At 44.3% G+C, this 20,518-nt stretch overlaps 1 protein-coding gene across 1 annotated transcript in view; it reads right to left on the minus strand.

Annotated features, from left to right (window-relative positions):
• NIN (ninein) overlaps positions 1-18,754 on the minus strand; it is a 106,859-nt gene extending 88,105 nt beyond the window's left edge. The window contains exons 1-2 of the mRNA XM_034648571.1: positions 18,750-18,754; positions 11,052-11,055 (exon numbers count right to left, since the gene is read on the minus strand). The gene's annotated coding sequence lies outside the window, so the exon portion shown is untranslated. The remainder of the gene's footprint in view (positions 1-11,051; positions 11,056-18,749) is intronic.
• Positions 18,755-20,518: the final 1,764 nt, after the last annotated feature.

Raw genomic sequence — 20,518 nt, forward strand, 5'->3', positions numbered from 1 at the left:
TCCGAGGTACAGAAAGGAGCTTGTAAGAATGGCACCCCAGCCAAAGGGGACGTCTGTTCTGGGCCAGAGGGAGTGAAAAAGGGACAAAGTCTGGCAAGGGAAAACCAAATAATAAATGAGCACAATGCCAGAGCCCCAAGCCCAGGCCTTTTATTTCCCTCCAGATGGTCCAGCAGCTGAACAGCTACGTGGACTGACTGGATGCCCCTCTTGGCTCAGCCACTTTCCCTGGGTATCATAATAGATGCTTTTAGGTTTGTGTTCAGACATAGCTGTTGGGGGTCCATAGAGCAGGCAGTGACCACCAAATGACTAATTTAGTTACTTTGTAACGAAAGTGGTGAACATGGACAAACCCCGCTTTGGGAAAGCTTTTCATTCCCGCCTTCAGCTATCACCATTTGGCAAGTCAAAGCCTCTTAATGCCACTGATCAAATTAAAATGTTTCCTTTTTTTTTTTTTTTTCCCCCAAACACTCTAATTGCAAAGATCTCAGTCTTAACATTTTGGATTCATTTCAGTATAAAACGAAAGTGACAAGAATAAATTCAAGCTCAGTAAAAGCTTAATAGGAAAAGCGACTGTCTCTATTTACATATCGATATAGGATATTTCTGCCAGAAACTGCTGCTCATCAAAATGACAGCTGTCAGGTAGCCTCATCTCTGTTCAGACAGCACTTCACCTGTAGCTAGATACCACAAGTACCAGGGTATCACCAAGAATAATATGCCATTAAGACAAAACACAAAAGTTTAAATGCCACTGCACAGAAAAAAAGTCACGTTACATAAATTTGAAAGAAAATAACAACCTTTGTCAACTATACAATTAAACTGAATTTAACTAAGAATATCCTACTAGCATGTACTCTAAAACACTGAAAAAAAGTTTTAGTATTTCACTACCCTGAAGGATGGGTCAAACCCAAGCTTTTGTTAAACGTAACAGTGAGGTGGGTTACCAAGCAAGTAGTTAACTCAGGGCAGCTGGAGGAACAAAATCATTAGCCTAGCACATTGTATATTCAATAACCTGTAATCAGCTACTAAGTAAAATTATAGAAGCAGAAAACAGCTACATGTTTGTTACTTTCTTAAAAGAGACTGCTTATGACAATTTTCACTTCTTGAGCCGGAATTAATTCAGAATGCCTGCAGCTATGAGCACAGTCCCCTAAAGAAAAGCTTCTCTTCTCACATCTATAAACAATATTTTCCCAACTTTGTTTTTTATGTGAACATTAGGACGTAAATACTTTGTAACTGTTCCATCCAAAAGCTTGAATAAATGATTAGCTGCTGATATAAACTGCAACAAAGAAGTGTCCTAATTTCAAAAAAAATTGCTCACTTGCATATTCCCATCTTTTAAAAATTCTATTTCATTTGTAAATAAGATAAAAACATCTTTTTGCAAGCCTCAGTCTCTCCACAAGCTTCTGCCCAACGGATGTAAGTTCAATAGCCAGAATTCAAAACACACAATTTATTGGCTTACAGATGAAGTGGCATCTATAAAAATAAACCTCCTGAAAAGGCTTTAGGCTGCTTGAATCCCACTAAAATGCTCTGGCTCAACCTGCCAACCCTTTATCAATGTAAGACTGATAAAATGTATTTTCATTATCAACATAAAATGGAAGTATCAAGATTGGTGAAATGTTTAGAAAGTCATTTGCAGTGACATTTAAAACAATTTATTTTAACAACATTTGACTTATGATAAGAATATTGCCTATTAAATTAAGGTTGGCTGTTCAGAATTCACTGGGGCCCTATTCTCCCCCTCTGTGACAGTTAACATCTTTTGATGTTAAGGGTCATCACATATCTAAAATGAAAAAAGACGAAGAAAGACACCAGGCCATTCTGAGCAAGTGCTTATTAAAATGACTGATCCTTGACATTTTAATGCAAAGACTGTGCCTCTGATGGCTTCCTTTCCATTGCTCCTGTAAAGCCTTCCCCTGCCTTGGCAATATCTTTATTGATGCCCAACTCATTTGGAACATCTGTAAGTCCTTCCTTTTATCCCTACTGTAGTTCAGAACGCTTCCCCCTACGGGAATCACCAGAGAACAGGTGAAAATAAACCTGCAAATGAACTCCCCAGGAGTTCACTTCACCTTCCTAAAAACACTGACAACAGCTGAAGAGACAGCAAACTGGCTTTTCAGCCAGCCTGTGATGTTACTTTTACCTGGAAATCTTCACAACGCCCCCCCCTCCAACTCCAGAGCAAGATCTGCCATTATTTCAGGTCATCCACTAATACGCTAGCCACTAGAGAAGATTCAAGATAAAATTAAGCTGACACAGGAAAAATATATTACCTTGTAAACTGTCAAGCCTCTGCAAACAAACATAAATTTTTGTCAACATATTAAAGGGAGCCCAACTGAGAAATCTTCCATGGCCTCACGAGCCCAGCCCATATGCATGATGGACTTCATCAGGATTCTAATCCTAAAAAGCTACCATGTCAGTCACAAAAGACAACTAGGCAATCTGTTTTGATTTCATAAATTCAGGATAGAAGTTGCATGGCAAGTCCATCTCAGGAATTCCTCTGCCCCTGTTAAGTAAAGAAGGCACAGGACCGCATAATAGCGAAGTTGTCCTAGCAAGGTACCCGGTAGGGCAATCTTTCCCCCCATTTTCTGTGCACCTCCGACCCCGGTTTGTCGGGGCTGAGGCTGGGAAAACGCCTCTCTCTCCCTCATCTTCACAGAAAGAGCTTTCCGCAGTAAAGTGTTCCATCAGCTTTGTCCTTTTGTCGGGGACCGGTCTGGCAGTCGCGGAAGCCCAGCCCTGGGAACCCTGGAAGCTTCTGCAGCACTCCACTCTTCATTCCGCTGGTCTGACGATCAAGATTTCCAGGCAATATATTACCGCAGGTCATTTTGTCCTTTTCCCCTTAGTTCTCAGTCACTGCACTGGGAAAGTCTTTCTATATGCATTTCTCCCACGCACCTGCTACGATGCCCCCCTTTAAAGGGCCCCACACCGGTTTCTCTTCAGCGGCTCAATCACAAGGCAACAGAACCACCACCCTCCTGCCGCCTCCGGGACTCGAGTCCGCTCCTGGATCTAACACAGTAGCGGCTTTCAGCCGGCGGCTGCGGGCCGGGACCACCGGGCGGCGGAGGAGCCCAGCCCCCGGCACCCTGCGATGCGGCCGCGTGTCCGACCCGCCGGCCCGTAGCGCCCCCGGAAACCTCAGACACCCCATTGTGTCAGCAGGCGGCACGCCGTCCGGCCCCCGCCGTCGCTTCTTCCTCTCCCACTCCCCCTGCTTGTGTTCCCTCTCTCGCTGGCTGTCTCTCTGTCTCTGTCAAGCAAATAAATAAAATCTAAAAAAAACAAAAAAAAGACTTTGGGGGATAAAAAAAAAACTGCAGAAAAAACTAGCCCAATATATACTACTTTAATCCTTCGAAGTGGCAGCCCTGGGGGCCATCTGCTAGTGCATGCCCCACGACCTATCTGTTTCCCACTCGGCTGTCTCTGAGTCTGCGGGGCACCCCGCAGAGAGAGGGGGGTTGAGGCGCAGAGGCACTGCTGGGCGCTGCCTGTCCTCCAGGGTATGTGGAAATGCTGCTTCTCCGTCATCTCACCCACATCAGCTCCTGCCAGCATCCTGAGGACCAGGACGTTGCTCTCCATGATTAATCTCAAAGACTTCAAATAACTGAGTGACCCTGTGTCTTCAATCTGCACATTTTGCAGTGCTTTATATTCCGAGCCAAGCCAAAGCTGCTTGTGGGGAAAATGACCATTTCAAAAACAGAAAATGAGACCAATAGAAAGAGAGCATTGCTTCCAATAATGAGGACATCTGGGAGTAAACCAAATAATGAGGGCATCTTTGCACCTGGATTGATGAGAAAGCAATTAGGCACATCATTACAAAAAACAGCATAAATCTTTGATTTGTATTTTGTTTTCAATTGGAGAATACGGGTGTGGTTCTCTGGGGATATAAATTAGAGCTCTTTGCACCAAAATACTGAGGTCAAAGAGATGATAAATTTTATGGTAGTGAGTTCTGTGAGTCATATTTCAACTACAAAAAAAAAAAAAGCCATCTTAGAGGCTGAGGTTCAGGGGCTACTGTTGAGATGCTCAGATACCATACTCAGACGTTAATAAAAATGTATGTCCAATTCTTGATGATTGATAATCTGTATGACAAGCAATATCATGCGGCCATATCTCTGGGTCCTCTGACGTATAAATAAGCTGGAAAGAAACAAGATCAGCAGAGAGAAAATCAGTGCCTATTTATGTTTGCCTAGTCACAGGTCAAAATCAAGAACAGGACAAACTGTATGAGAGAGAGAGAGAAGGAGAGAGAAAGAGAGAGAGAGAAAAGGTAGGTAGTTATGCCAGATAGCTTCTGTTTGTCCCTCTGGATGCCCTCTCTGCCCTTCTCCACCTCCCCTATGCCCGAGGAGCCAGCTTGGGTGGACTGCAGGAAGGGCTCTTTTGCACCTGGCTTCCCATCAGGTTCAGCTGATGGGGTCACTGGTAAAAGATGGGAGGAATGAAGGAGCATGAGACTGGGATATTTATTTGGCCAGCTCACTCCCTGTAGGATCTCTTAGGCTGGCTGCATCCCTCAAGATCACAGCTTCTTTCCCACAGCCCTCTCCATGCAAGCCTGTCACCAGTTTTCTGCCTTCCAGTGGAGACTCGGGCTGGTAAAGGCACCCCTGTTATCAGTTTCCAGGGAGACACTGTCCTTGCTTCTCTGCAGCCAGCCCACCCCTTTATAATCAGTCCTTTATTACCTATTCTCCAAATATCTAATTTGAGCTTATCCACTGCTTCCTTCTAAATCTTGACTGATAAAGTAGGTATGCACACATTTCTTGCCCCCACAAACAATGACTCTTCTATCAGCATGAACTGCCTAGAATTTTTCCATTGTACAGAATTTTAAGTCATTTCCCCAGAAGCAGACCCTGAGATGAGGATTTGTGTGCAAGAATGTTGTTAAAGAGACTCCTTAGTTCTGTAAGGGAGTGTGGCGGAGGAGAAGGATGGGGAGGGGGGAAAGGATAGGGAAAGTAGAAGAGAGGAACCAGCCAACAGAACGCTTTCAGGCAAAGTCCCAACCTCAGCTGAATCTTGAATGGAGCTCTGGAGCATAAAGCACATCCCAGAATGTGCCCTGCCTGGACTTAGGGGAGCTGGGCTTTCAATCTCCTGCCCAGGAAGTCAGGGACCCAAGAGTGTCCAGGCAGAGCACCATCAGTTCATACTTCATTTATATTCCCTGCAATTTGAAAGTAGTTAGGGAGGGGAGAAAGAAGAAAGAAAGAAAAAGAAAGAAAGAAAGAAAGAAAGAAAGAAAGAAAGAAAGAAAGAAAGAAAGAAAGAAAGAGGGAGGGGAGACATGCTTATTATTAATTGGCTTAATAATGGAATTATTAGTAGCGAGGAATGAGAACTACCTCCAGATACTAAGAAAGCTTACAGCAGATGCTAAGAGGACACATCCTTTGAAAAACACCACATGTAATCAAACAGTATTTGCTTTCAATGGACTCGATTAATACACTTTAATATTAGTAAAAATCAAATCAGGGCTTAGTCTTCTTAAAAAGTAGAGGCATCTTTGTGGGAATCTTAAGTACCAGATGCAGGTAGCAGTTCTGTGGTGTGTGCATGTGGTTGGGGGGGGGGCTGTATCAACACTTGCCATTTCCCTCTGAAGCTTCTAACGCTTGGAAATTTGTCATAGAAGCTTTTCTCATCTGCAGTTCAAACACTTTTTTCTGCAGGAATTTAGCTGAAGTTGAAATCACCATCTGGCATCTCATATTGAACCAGGTCCTTTGCGTGCCAAGAACGTCTTCTTTTGGCAATGACGTTGACTGTGATCTTTTGAAAATGTTTCTTAGGCTGGCAGTCTTGACTGAACAGAGCAAGCAGCCTGTCTTGGAATTTAGGAAGAGATATGCTGAGCAAATTGTTGCCCTGGGAAGAAAAGTGCAAGGTGAAAAGTTGAACCTTAGGTTTTGAGCCCCAGAAGCCCTATCTTTTATTACGGAGCTAAAACCAGCTGGGAATCTCAGCAATATGATGAGTAGCAGCAAACTGTGGCAAAAGGCCTTCAAGACAAATATTCTATTCGGACCAATAAATGCTATTTAATACTTTCCAGGTGTGAAGTCACATCTTCCCTGCTGTAGGGACACAAGGATGACCAAGAAGGCGTCTTTCCTCCCAGTACTTCACTATCTGGGGGCTGGGGGTGCTTAGGCGGAAACAAGGCCGACGATACTGAGGAGTGTAGCTGACACTATCTGCCTTCTCCCCAATGCCTGGGGATCCCTCTTGAGCACTCCTGCTCTCCATCAGCTCTGACATATTTCTGCTTCCAGTGGCTTGCACCTACGACTTCTTGAGTGGCTGCCCTTGAGTGCTGCGAGCATATTCAGAGAGCAGAAGTGCTTGGGAGCTGGGTTCCTTGCTCGTGACTGCTTGGTGTAGGGTTAGGAAGGCCCAGCCCCCTTGCCACAGAGCAGGACAGAAATTAATGCCCAGGCTTTCTCTACTGAATGAGGCTGAGCCACTCCCTCTAGGACTTTGTCTGAAGCCACCCTTGCTCAATCCCTTTCCCTTGCCTGTCTCCTCTCATTCACTCACCAATCTCTTCTGGGAACATTCCTTAAGAAAACACTTCCCTGGGGCGCCTGGGTGGCTCAGTCGGGTAAGTGCCTTTGGCTCAGGTCATGATCCCGGGGTCCTGGGTTGGAGCCCCCTGGGGCTCCCTGCTCAGTGGGGAGTCTGCTTCTCCCTCTGCCTGCTGCTCCCCCTGCTTGTGCTCTCTCTCTGTCAAAGAAATAAGATCTGAGAAAAAAGAAAGAAAGAAAGAAAGAAAGAAAGAAAGAAAGAAAGAAAGAAAGAAAGAAAGAAAGATAGAAAGAAAGAAAGAAAAAGANCAAAACAAAACAAACCCTTCCCTACAAATCCTCCTCTCAGGGTCTCCTTCTGGCAACCTGATCTAAGATAGGGCCATAATAAGAATAGAAACAAAATGCTGTGAGAACAAAGAAGGACTGACTAACTCCACCTGGATACCAAGGAGGGCGTTNAAGAAAGAAACAAAACAAAACAAAAAAAACCCTTCCCTACAAATCCTCCTCTCAGGGTCTCCTTCTGGCAACCTGACCTAAGATAGGGCCATAAGAAGAATAGAAACAAAATGCTGTGAGAACAAAGAAGGACTGACTAACTCCACCTGGATACCAAGGAGGGCGTTTGAACTAGGCCTTGAAGGGTAATTTGGATTTTGCCAGGTAGATGGAACTGAGGAATGTTACAATGAATCTGAGGAGAACACACATACATGCCGCACTAAGGAAGGTAATGATGGCGAGTGACAGGAAATGGGGCTGCTAAGGTGGGCTGCGAGTAATGGAAGATGAGTCTTGACTGTTATCTTGTTTAAGATTTTCTTTATTGGTTTGACATACGTACAAAGGGGAAGTAAAAGGCAGACGTGACGGCAGATGCTTAACTGAGCCGCCCAGGCGCCCCAAGTCTTGAATGTCATTAACGAGTTTGGACTTTTTAAAAAATTGGCAGTAGTGAGCCATTGTAGGTTTCTGAGCAGGGAAAAAACACGATACATCTCTCCTTTAGAAAATAATGGACTGGAAATATAAAAGATGGGTTAGTGAGATAAGAGATACACAATGGAAGCCAGTTGTTGGGGGTGGGGGAGTTACTGCGCTCTTTTGGGTGAGGATGATGAGGAGTGGACTTAGGGCATGGGAATGGAAAGGGGGGATGGATCTAGAGGTTGAATAAATGGACTTCTCAACTAACTGGGTGTAAGTGGAGAAACAAGAGCCATCAAAAGTGGCTAAATGTTGGTCTGGATCAAAGAGTGAATGATGGTGCCATCAACCAAGAGACAGAACCTAGGAGGAGAGAAAGACAGATGGGGGAGAGAAATCAGTGGGTTCATTTTTGGATATAGTGAAATTGGATCTGAAAAACATCTCAAAAAAATCCCTAATAACTCAAAGAAATTTCAATGAACTCTGAAAATCAGCTGAGAATAAAGAACAAAGGGGGAAAATGGGATATTGGGGAAAATTGGGATATTTAGGGAATCACAAAGTTCTAGTTCAAGGTTAGACCACAGAAACACTTTTTAAAATTAGCTCTCTGGATAGGAATCAGAACAACAAAATCAACGACAGAAACCTGGACACCCTTTAAGAATTGAAGAACACTTAAAATTCACTTGCGACAACAGTGCAACGATTCCGTTTCACCAGGATTTTTCTTTGCCAATTAAAACTAGAGTGAGGGTCTATATGGTCTAAAGATAAGATCTAATGTAATAAGTTTGTATGACCGGAGCATTCTACGAAAGCAGACCCAGATGACACTGGTGCTAAAATAAAGGAGAAACATGGCTTTTTTAGTGTCCCCAGCCTACTATTTGTCTGCTGAAACAAGTTGCTGGTGGGGGGACTGCTACAGTAATATTTCCATCAACCGGCAGTGGCCATTTCCTTAATTATTCCTGTTCGTTTGTTTACGGCCTTGCATTAATTTTTAAATAAATCAATACGCCCACGCACGGTATTGCCACTTCCAGCAGCACATGATTAGAAGAAGCACAAGTTCAAATTCTTAAAAAATATTCCCATTTGAGGAAAACTCTACTTTATATAAGACACATTGTTTCAAAAGCCAAATGAATTATAGGGCAGAGAGAGGCCTCTCTACCCTGTAACAATGTTGCATTTAAACTCTTCTCTTTGGGAACCCTTGATACTTAGAGAAACAACACTTTCTCCTACCTTAGGTAAGATTTGTAGATTTTAGACACCAAATTACTCATAGAAATAATATAGGAAAAGAAGCTAGAAAATATAAGAAAAAGAGAACATTAACTGTGTTTATTCATTCATTCTCTCTTCCTTCCTCCTTCCCTCTTTACCCTCCTCCCTCCGTCCCTCCCGTTCTCCCTCCCCCACTTCCGGGAACACATGAGGACCTACTGTGTGCCAGGAAGTATCCTAGGAGATAGAGACACCATACTGCGCAAGGGAAACACACATGATCGCTACCCTCAAGGAATTTAAGTCTATCATCCTTGATTTCAGATTCTACACGTAAATAAAAGATAGTATCACTCGTCCTTCACTCCTGTTCTCTCACACCTTCATATTGTATATTAAAGCATATTAGGTTCACCCATTTGAGGGGCAAATGTGCCATGCATAACCCAACTAGGCCACCTTCATTTGAAATTCAACTCTATCATTTAATAGTTGTGTACATTTGGTCAAATGACTTAACCTTTTGACCCTCCAACTCTTTATGTATTAAGCATAGATAATAGCACATGCCTCGTGGGACAGTTGTATTACAAGAATCATTTCATTTAGAACTTAGAATGGGCTCGGCTACACAGTGGGCAATCAAATAATGTTACCCATTATTATTTTTAGCATGCACAGGAATAAACAGATGAAACAGGCCACATGTTTCAAAGAGCTTATCGTTTTGCAGTTGGAGACAGGCACAGAGATAAAGGCAATAAAGTGTGGTGGGTGAATGATGAAGAAAAAACAGTTAAACTACAGTCTGGGATGCACAAAGAAGGGAGTGGTGAGTTCTTTTGGCCAACTCTTTTGAGATGGATGTAATATCAATCCAAAGTAGTTTCTTATTTCCCTGCCCCTTAGGTAAGTGATCCTTCCCTATCAGATACCTGTTTTGCTTGCTTTATTTGCCCATAGTTATTTGACTGTGAATAATTATGTAAGCATAAATGCTGGCTTTTCATAAAGGAATGGTCCCTCTTTATTTACACCCTGAATAAAGGAGCTTACCATAGTTGGTAAAACTGGGTTACATTTTCCTGATTTCTGATGTTTGGTGACGTATTTCTTATAGAAACGAGAGTCGTTTGTGCAAAGGGAAAGTAGGCCTTTTCTTATCCCAGGAAGTGGGCTTTCCTTTTGCTCATGACTGGCTGAGTCATGGCCATGTGATTTAATGCTGGCCAACAGGACCCAAGGTACGCTGGGAGTTCTGGGAAAGATTTTCTCAATGCTATGAGACTAGTGGAAGGAAACACTACTATTCTTTTTTGGGTATTACTTGTCTGCATGTGATGGCTGGCACTGCTGCAGCCATCCTGTGACCACAAAGGGAGATGGTGTTAATATCCTAAGGATGGAAAAATAGAAAAATGGCAATAAAGTGGGTCCCTGAAGACACCCTTGAGCTACTGTATTTACCGACTTGAGCCTTGATCTACCTCCAAACTTCCTGCTGTGTGAGAAAATAACCCTTAATTGTTTAAGCTGCTTTTAGAGGGGTTTTCTGTTAACTTTCAGTTAACTGCTTGTGGTAACTTGTTCCCAAGTATTTGGGGGCACTTCCCTATAGAAAAATTACAATGCTCTCCCTTTTAAGCCCAGGCATGGCCATATGACTTGCTTTGACAAAAGAAATATAAGCGATATGGTGGAAAATATAAGCAATTTCCAGGTAGAAGCTTCAAGACCCAACATGTGGTTTGTCATGCTCCTTCTCCCCTGCCCCTATCATCAAGGAAGCCTGTTGAGATGGGGCCTCTGACAGTCTGGTTCCTCAGTAAGACCTTCCAGGGGGACTTACAGCATGAACAAGAAGTAAACCTTATCATTTTAAGCTGCTGAGATGTGTGGTGACCACAGATAAAGCTGGTTTATTTTGGCTGCCAAACATCCTAAAAGCCACAGGTAACAATGAGGTGAAGGCAAGAGCTTGAGATGCAGCAGCTCAGGTCTGAGTTACTGCAAGGACAGACCCCCCGTCCACTCCTCACGCTCCCCGTTCAGTGCGGTGAGCCTCGGAATGGTAGGTAACTTAATCCAAAGAATGCCTTAAAAATGTCTTCCCATCGATGCATTATTCAGAGTAAGTTAATCACAACTTCTTAGGTGTCTCTCTAGTATCTCTGAGCTCACCTCATCGCTTTGCCCCAGCAAGCTTTTCTGATATGACCCTGTCCACCTACCCACCTTCCTGGGGGGCTGGGTAATGGCTCCCCAATCACAGAGCTGAATTTTTGATGCACAAATTCAGAAATGATCGTGCCGCCTCGGTGGGTGGGCCAGGAGAACGATGACGGTGATCGCCGACACTTACACAGCGCCTGACGTATGCCAGGTGCCGCTCGAAGCGCTCAATACACACTAGCTCCTCACGCCCCACCTCCTGAGGCACGTGTTATCGTGTCTCCATTAGAGAGGCGCAGAGAGAGAGCTTAAGTGTCTCGTCGTCCAAAGTCGGGCAACTAAAATGTGGTGACACTCAGATTCGATTTCAGGCGATCTGGCTCCAGAGGGGTGTGTGTGTGTGTGTGTGTGTGTGTGTGTGTAAGATTTCATTAATTCATTCATTCATTCATCATTCATTCAGAGAATGAGCAGCAGAGGGGGAGTGACAAGCAGACTCCCTGCTGAGCACAGAGCCTGTCCCGGGCTCCATCCAGGATCCTGAGATCATGACCTGAACCCAAACCAGGAGGTGGATGCTCGGCCGACTGAGCCATCCAGGAGCCCCTAGAGTTGTGTTCTAACTATGCTGCTTAACAAGTTCTTGGGGCAGCAGTTCTTGGAGAAGAAAGAGGTTACGAGCCCAGTTGAGCTTCACCTGACCGAAACCCCAGCTGGGTATTTTTCCACAATTTGCAAACACGTCCACGTCCTGGTTTTCCCAGCTGTAAGATGGCACTGCATAGGGTTCTGTCCTCTGTGAAGTAACTTGAGGCTCATGAAGACCGCAGCATTGAGCTGGGACCGATCATGCTATGGGGCTGCTGTAGCTTCTAGGACAACCTCCAGAGGGGGCAGAAGTCTTGGACACATGAAAAGTCATGCACTAATATGAAATGATTGGGAATTTAGAGAAATCATGGTTATGGATGGTAAGGTTATGGATGGTAAGGTTATGGATGGACCTAGGAAAGGCTGTCTGGAGAGTCGTTTCTGGAATCTGCAGACAGAAAAGCAGCTGAAATGCACTCAGTGCATTGGAAGGAAAGCTAGATAAGCCATTTGGACCAGCAGTGATTTAAGAGGGTTGGGGGAGGGGCATTTTCCTGAGGCCTGAAAGGTGTGCGTATACATGCATGTGAATAGGGAGGTGAGGGCAAGGAGCTGGAACCTAAAATTGTTGCAGAAGAGCTTTGGAAATGTAGCTCAAGAAAGAGACCTTAGTCTGGAAAAATGCAGTTAACTACCAGCAGGTCCTTTACGTTGTATCTCTAAGATACATTTGAATTTGAACTTCCCTTACAGTCTCCGCTAAGGCCACTGCCAGCAGCCTCCTTGGGGCCACCACGGTGGCTCTCCTAGACTCCTGCATCAGCCCAGCTGGTCTCCCTGTGTCCATTCTTGCTCTGTCCCATCCATTGGCCTTGCAGGAGACAGACTGAGCTTTAAAATAATGCAGTCAGTTCCTATGGCTTCTTCTCGATCTTGGAATAAACTTCAAATCTTTACTACAAATTTGGCTCTAACACCTGGATCTCATCTCTCACTATTCTCCCTGCCAAGTCCAGCCCCACTGGCCACACTTCCGTTACATGAACACGTCAAGCTCCTTCCTGCATTCACTGTTCCCTTGGCCTAGAGTGTCCCTCCTTCCCTCCCCCAACACGGGGCCCCCAGCCTGGGAATTGCTGGCTCTTTCCCCTCCAGTGGTCTAAACATCACTGCCTCTGATTTCCCAACCACCCTGTTCCCTGCGCCTCACCCTCTCTCAGCACCGTCTACACCATTAGCAGATGTCCTTTTCTTCACAGCGCTCATCACTATCTGAAATGGTCCTGTTCATTCATGTGCTTACTTACGAGCTGTTGCCAGTTTTCCCTGTTAGCCTGACTGGGCCTTGTTCGCTTTGCTCATGGCTATATCCCCAGCACCTAGATAAGTTCCCAGTGGACAGAGGTTCCAGAAACTAAGAAATAAGTAATTTACATTTAATTTCCATCAGTAATAAATTTCAAACAATTTACTCATATGCCCCAGTGGAAAAAAGGAGAAAAAATTAATTTTATTTACATTTAATTGAATATTGATGTATTCTTTGGATGATGGCAATGGAAAAGTGATATTTGAACACAATTTTATGAGGTTAATCTACTCCTAGAAAATCTGAAATTATATGAGGTTCAGTATAAATTAGTTTTACATAGAAAATTAAAAACCCAGAAGGCGCAATTGATAGATTCCTACATTTAAATATTATGAAAATATAAAATATAAGCTACAACGTGTCTACAATAAAGAGTTTGTAGTTAGTAAGGGCAAACAATACAATGTCAAAATCTAGCTAACCATATTCTCTTTACTGATATCTTTGAATAATATAATAGTACTGAATGTTTATTTGGAGTCCATTGAAATATTAACATTATACCTGGGTATTGATTGCATTTGCCTGTTTGCCTTATTTCTGGATTAGATTCAATTTTTATATTTAAAGATCCTTAATGGAGAGCTCTCTGGGATGTAATCATCTTCAATCCCCATATGACTAAATTTGGTCGTATTTGCCGATTGTGTATAGAGCCCTTTCTGAGAAGTAAATATTAATGCTGACTGGTTTTGAAAAAAGAACCCTTGGGGCACCTCTTCTTTCCATTTTTAGACACCTCTGTTAGCTGCTTTAGCACTTGGGTAGAAGTGTTTTTAAAGGAGCCTGTGAAGATCTGGAAAAGATTTTATTTTCACTACCCAGATTGCACTCCCTGCATTTGGTTGGTTTTGTTACATGTGCTCCATCTGTCTTGGAGATTTGGAAAACTCAGTAGGGGGAAAATGGAAAGGGCAAAATTGTTTCCCTAGCTCCATCAAATACCTAAAGAGTACTTCACATGCAAGATCTGGTGCCTGGATCCCTTCACTGTTAACGTCTACACTACCCAGGTGCCTGTCGAACTTTCCTCCACAGCAGGGAGAGGAGAAATTGCTTCGTTACTCCCTGGCTAGAAAGCGTTCAGGGTTGAAAGCCTTTTTTACAAAACCTCCACTTTGAAAGGCCTCTGTGAGACTTCTTATCATTTCAGGTGAATTTAATGAACATACAGATAGGTTCTGTTATTACGAATACCCTTGAAGTAAAATCAATCTCCTTGTGGGCCACCATTGATTTGGGATTTCTGGTATCGGTCTTTAATGTTTCAGGCTAAGTACTAGATAAAAAAAAAATCTGAAAACCAAACAAAACCCTTCTTTGCCAATCCCCAGCTGCACCTGAGAGTGAAAGAAGTTGAAATCTTACTCCTCACTGGACATTACATCCAATTTCAAGCTTCTATTATCTTTGTTAAAAGCCACTGGTGAATACCTCGTAAAGTTTTTTGTTTCTCTGAAAATCAACCGGTTATATTGGTAATTGGAGTGCCTCATGGACAGGGTGGCTGGGACATATAAGTGCTTTTATCCATCCTACCATTGTTTTACATTAAATTTTGCATTTATTGAGGGTCTTGTAGCCTTGGAATGTGAACTTGGGGAGACTGCAGATCTTTTATGATGTGTGTGACACTGAATAAAATACGGATTCTTCAGTACCATCTTAAAAGGGGCTTAATCTGGAGCTATGAAGTAACATTTCTTTCGTTTGTGTTTATCTGCAAATGAACAGAATTAATCCTTCAACAAGCAAAACAGCTCCGACTTTATAAACCTACTGAATGGAGATGATGTTAGTATCCTGGTTTGTTAATTTGGGGAGGATCATTGTTTTAGAATTATTATAAATAAAGTATTGTCAATCAAACGGAGAAGGTGATATTTAAGGCTGGCTTTACAGTTTACAAATCCTGGCTCAAGCTGATAAACTTATACATTAGTGCCTAACACACATAATATCAAATTTTGTCATATCCTATGACACATCTGAGAGCTCTGCTCACTTGTCATCAATATCTCCGATCCTGTTACAAGACCTTGTCATCACCTAGAACAGCTTCACCTCTGACATCTTAAACTTTGAAATTCCACTCTGACCTCAACCCTATACCCTTCCTCCCCTACCCCGCCATCCCTCCTGTCTTCAGTCTTTTTTTTTTTTTAGATTTATTTTAGAGAGAGAGTGAGAAGGGAGAGGGGCAAAGGGAGAGAGAACATCTTGAAGCAGATTTCCCACTGAGCGTGGAGCCCAACCAATGAAGGGCTCCACCCCAGGACCCTGAGATCATGACCTGAGCCAAAATCAAGAGTTAGCTGCTTAACGGGTGCCCCCCCATCTTCAGTCTTACCAAGGCACCTGGCCTTGGGTCTCCCTAACTGACAGCCCCCGGCCCTCTTGGATTTAAGGACATTCTCATCATCAGATACAATCTCTTTACTCCTTTGACTTCATGGCACAGCCACTCAACAAATCCTCACCTTGGATCCATCCATCTGTTTTCTTTGGCCCCTGAGTATTACTGGAGAAAATCACACAACACATAGTCATGCAGTCAGGAGCTAGGACAAATTTTGAATTTCAAACCTCACCAAGGGCACTCAAGAGCATCTGAAATTCAAGATGATCTGATCACTCCTAGTTGGTTCCCTGTATCACCAACCTGATCTGAGACACATGGGACTGGATGACACGAATCACAGACACTTAGGACAGAGCTATATTGAATAGATTATATATATTCAAAATATATAATAAAGTTAATTTACTCCCCTGGATTTCATGTGAGCCAAAATTTCCCCATTTTCTGGGTATGTATTTCCCCTTATTTTCACTTTCCTTTGCACTTTTCCAAATAGATTACTTCCTCCCCCCCAAATAGATTACTTCTCAAAGAGTTTAGAAAAATAGGGGCGCCTGGATGGCTCAGTCGGATACGAGCGTCTGCCTTCAGCTCCGGTCATGATGGGGGGGGGGTGTCCTGGGAATGAGCCCAACAGCAGGCTCCCTGCTCAGCAGGGAGTCTGCTTCTCCCTCTCCCTCTGCCCCCCCCCACCATGTTCTCTCTGTCTCAAATAAATAAATGAAATCTTAAAAAAAAAGTTTAGGAGAATACTAAAGAATTTATGATAAACAGAAAATATTTACTATATACCTACCATGGGTTAAGCACTATTCCAGGGGCAGCGAGACAGCAGTGAGCAAGACAGACAGTTCTGCCCTCAGAGAGTTCATATTTTAGTAGCAACGGACAGAAAGTAGGCAAATAATAGGTAAAATATAGGTAATGATAGGTAAATAAATAAATTGGCAAATAATAGGTAAAATATATTTTATCAGAAAGTCACAGGGGGGACCGCAGAGTCCTGGGTGGCAGGGCAGGTAGTGAGCTCCGCTGTGGAGAGGCTGCTGCTTGTACTGGGGACAAGGACGAGCCTGTCTGCGTTCAAATCCCAGGTCTGGCACTTACTACATGTGTGACCCAGGGCAAGTTGTCTAATGGCTCTCTGACTCAGTTTCGCTATCTGTAATATGAAGATTTTCACAGTACCAACATCACAGTACCATTAAGAGGATTAAATGACTTAACACACAAGTAACAATTCCCCTGGTAAGCACTACACAATTGTCAGCTAGTTTAACCCTCTAGGCAGAGATGGAATCGCCTCGAAGGGAAAGCTCCGTGCTTGGTGAATTCACTCACTTTCCAGGCCCTGAGAGAGGTCCTACCGATGTGTTCGTGTGGTGCTTTTATCAAGTTTGCAAAAGTAAGATATATGTATTTCTAAAGTAAGATATTTTGGGGGGCCTGGGTGGCACAGTTGGTTAAGCATCTACCTTCAGCTCAGGTCATGGTCTCGGGGTCCTGAGATCAAGTCCTGCATCGGGCTCCCTGCTCAGCGGGGAGTCTGCTTCTCCCTCTCTCTCTGTGCGTGCGCTCTCGCTCTTTCTTAAATAAATAAATAAATAAATAAATAAATAAAATCTTTCAAAAATACAGTAAGATATTTTAACTGCGCTGGTTAAGATGCCACTGTGTCAGGTAGCATTGAGGTGGCTGTGGGCATTTGGGGATTCAGCTAATGAAGGGAAGTTGGAGACACATTTAGACTGACTTCAGTGGGGAACATCCATGTGTTTTGGTCATTTCCAATTCAATTTCAGCTACTGCTGGCCATCCCAGCGTGGAGGCAGCTCCCAGGTCCCCCCCCCCCCGCCACTGCGCCATGGGTACAGGGTGGGACATGGTGAGGGGAATGGGTCCCATGCAGGCTGCATGAGGGTTGAGGGGAAACCAGGGTTTGAAATGTTCAGAGCCAGAAATTGGTCTTCTGGAAAGTTGGAAAGTTCTTGTAATTCTCTGAGGTATAAAATTATAAGTAAAGGATTTGGTTCTCAGGGCATGGTCAAAACACAGATCCTTCCCTGTTGGGAATAGACTGGATAATGCAACATTAATAATCATTAATGCATTTTGATGGACTGAATATCTGTGACCCCCGCTTTTATATGTTGAAGCTCTAACACGCCCAACAGGATGCTATCTGGAGATGGGGCCTTCAGGAGGTAATTCGGTTTAGATGAGGTCATGAGGATGGGGTCCTTATGGTGGAGTAAGTGGCCTTATAAGAAGAGACCAGAGAGCTTGCTGTTTTTCTCTTTGCCACGAGGGCAGACAGTGAGCAGGCAGCCCCTGCCAGCCAGGAGGAGGGTTCTCACCAGAACCTGATCACACACCGGCGGCCTGAGCTCAGACCACCTGGCCTCCAAAGCTGGGAGAAAGAAATGTCTATGGTTTAAGCCAGCCGCTCTACTGTATTTTGTTATGGCACTCCAAGCTAAGATACACATTATATATATTTTTTCTTTTTTAGCGGGAATCACGTTAGAGAGAACTGTAATTCCTGCATTTGCAGACCAGAACCCCATAGCAGTGCTGCAAACAGCAAGCGTGTGTGTGAAGTTGCAAGCTGTGTGCATCCCACCCATCAATATCAACAAATAAGTTTCAACCAAGCCCATGAGAAGAAATACTGAATTGTTCTCCGACACTCTCTTTAGAAAATATTACAAAATTATTTTCATTTTAGAGATGATCAGAGTCGATAGCCATTTATGTAGGGGCAAATAAATTATTGTAGAGGCATGCCGGTCAGCGAATATGTCATATGATTTTCTGAATTTTATAGGGTTTGTGGTGTAATTCGCGTGACTTCTTTTCTCATTCTAAATAATATCCATTTTGTCCCTAATTTTGATTTTGTAAACTGTGTGTGTTTTTTCTTAACAGGCCCTCCTCCCAAACTGCATGCATTTCAGACCCACAAGGCCTGGACCCACTTCTACCAGGAGGAAATCAGAATGAGGGAATTTCCTTCTCACCTCACCCAGACTGTGCTGTGTGTTCTGTTATTCTTAACATCTTCTGTCCCGGAAGAGGAGCAGATGGCCCCGCTCCTTCCCTCCACCTGTGCCCTGAGGGCCTCTGGCCTCTGACCCTAGTCAGCCACCTCTCCCAGCAGCTCCTTCCCCCTGATGTCCCCACCTTTGGACGGCTGTGTCCCTGCCCCTCACTGGCTCTTCCCATTCACACCACCAGCACGCTCAAACGTGTCATCCCCTGATTCCGCCCACCGCTCCCTGCCTCCCTCCGTTTAGAAGCTTCCTGATTCTTGCCCTCTCTCCCCATTAAATGTTTGGAAGAGAAGCTCCTATATATGGCCTCGGCTTCCTCGTTCCTCACTGCATGGAGATCTGCTTCCGTACAGCTTTTGGGAACTGTCCCCTAGAGTCACCACTGCCGGCCTCTGATTGGTCCTCAGCCCACGGGGCCTTTCCGCTGCCTCTGCCCATGTCTTCACCACTCCGCCCTGCATCCTGTCTGTCCTGGCCCCTCCCGGCCAATTCTCCTGCTTCACCCCCTTCCCCTCTGACCACTTGATCTCGGTCTCTTCTGTTCCCCTCTCCTTCCCAGGTTCCCTTAAGTGCCTACCAGTGTCCCCCAGGCCCCAGCTCAGAGCGCGTGTCCCCCCATCTCACACACTCTTCCTGGATATGCCTGTCGATTCTGTCACAAGTGTCTGCTGTTGACTCTGCGGTGAGAGGCCTAGTCCCACAGTTGCTCCTGAACTTTGTAGCCACATTTCCAGCTTTCCACTGGAAAGCTCCAGCTGCTTTTCACACCTAACATCTTCACAAATGATGGTCTCCTGCCCATCCTCCCCAAACCTCTCCTCCCTCCGTGCTCTCCGTGGTGGAAAGTGCCACTGCCTGTCACGCAGCTACTCCGGGAGTGTCCCTGTTTTCCTCCTCCCCTTACTCCTCATCACCAACCATTAACAAGCCTGATTTCTCTTACCTTTCAGTCAGGTGTTTTTTGTTTTTTAAGATTTTATTTATTTATTTGACAGAAAGAGAGAGAGAGCACAAGTGGGGGTTGGGGAGCAGTAGACAGAGGGAGAAGCAGACTCCCTGCTGAGCAGGGAGCCTGACTCGGGGCTCGATCCCTAGAGCCCAGGATCACGACCTGAGCCAAAGGCAGATGCTTAACCAACTGAGCCACCCAGGCGCCCCTCAGTCAGGTGTTCTTAACTCTTTTTTTTTTAATCATTAAAGCTATTGGCAGTATGGTGAAGGCTTTGGATTGCTTCAAGAATAATGCTTTTTAGAGCATAAAACACAATACAAACGATCACAAAGGAAATATTTTTTTGGAAATATGGTTTATGAAATTATAAAAAGTTTTGATATAGTAATACACGTAAGAATGAACTACCATAGTATTAAGAAGGCAGATCCAATGTCAGGTCTAATCACCATCATTTTAAAGTTGTATGAACACAAATGATCCTCGGAGATACTTGGTGAAATGTGATGTGAAAAAATCTGCCATTTCTATTGATGACAAAGCCATAAATATCACTAATGTTGCTACAGCAGTGTTCTTATATTAATCATCAGAGAATATGAAAACTTTTAGTAAGAGAAAGGTATAAAGAAAGATATAATGTTTCTCCCCTACAAGTTTACAAACCGCTTGAGTTCTTTCCAGGTTAAGAACGCCTGCTTTAAAATGATCTCTGGCACTTGCCTCCTCTCTTCTGTTCCTCCTGCCACTGACCTAATTAGGGTCCTCCTGTCTGCATGGAGTCTCCGCAGGCCCCTGACTGCCCCCCCCTTCCTTCTTATTGCCCAGTTCCAAGCGCACCTGAGCAGAGCCCCCCCACATCCCGTCCCCGAAAGTGCTTGCTGAGTGTCAGGCCTTGCCTCCTCAGGAGAGCTCAGATTCATGTACCTTCTCCCCCTGGCCTGACCGCCTCACTTGTCCATTGGACGGCTCACAGCCACCTCGTTGCTGCCCTAGCTTTGCCTCACCAATCTTTCCAGAAGCACAGGTCTCTCTAAAACCCAAATCTGATAACAACACTCCGTTGTTTCCAATCCTCTCCCCATCTTCAGTACAAAAGTTGGGCTCCTTAGCAAGCTGTGGCTTCTGCCCACCTTTCCACCCACCTCTGGTCTCTGGAGTCACCCGAACTGGAGGATAATTGGGGATTAGGGCAAGGGC

This window comes from Ailuropoda melanoleuca, chromosome 20 (assembly GCF_002007445.2).
Source record: "Ailuropoda melanoleuca isolate Jingjing chromosome 20, ASM200744v2, whole genome shotgun sequence".
NCBI classification, from domain to species: domain Eukaryota; kingdom Metazoa; phylum Chordata; class Mammalia; order Carnivora; family Ursidae; genus Ailuropoda; species Ailuropoda melanoleuca.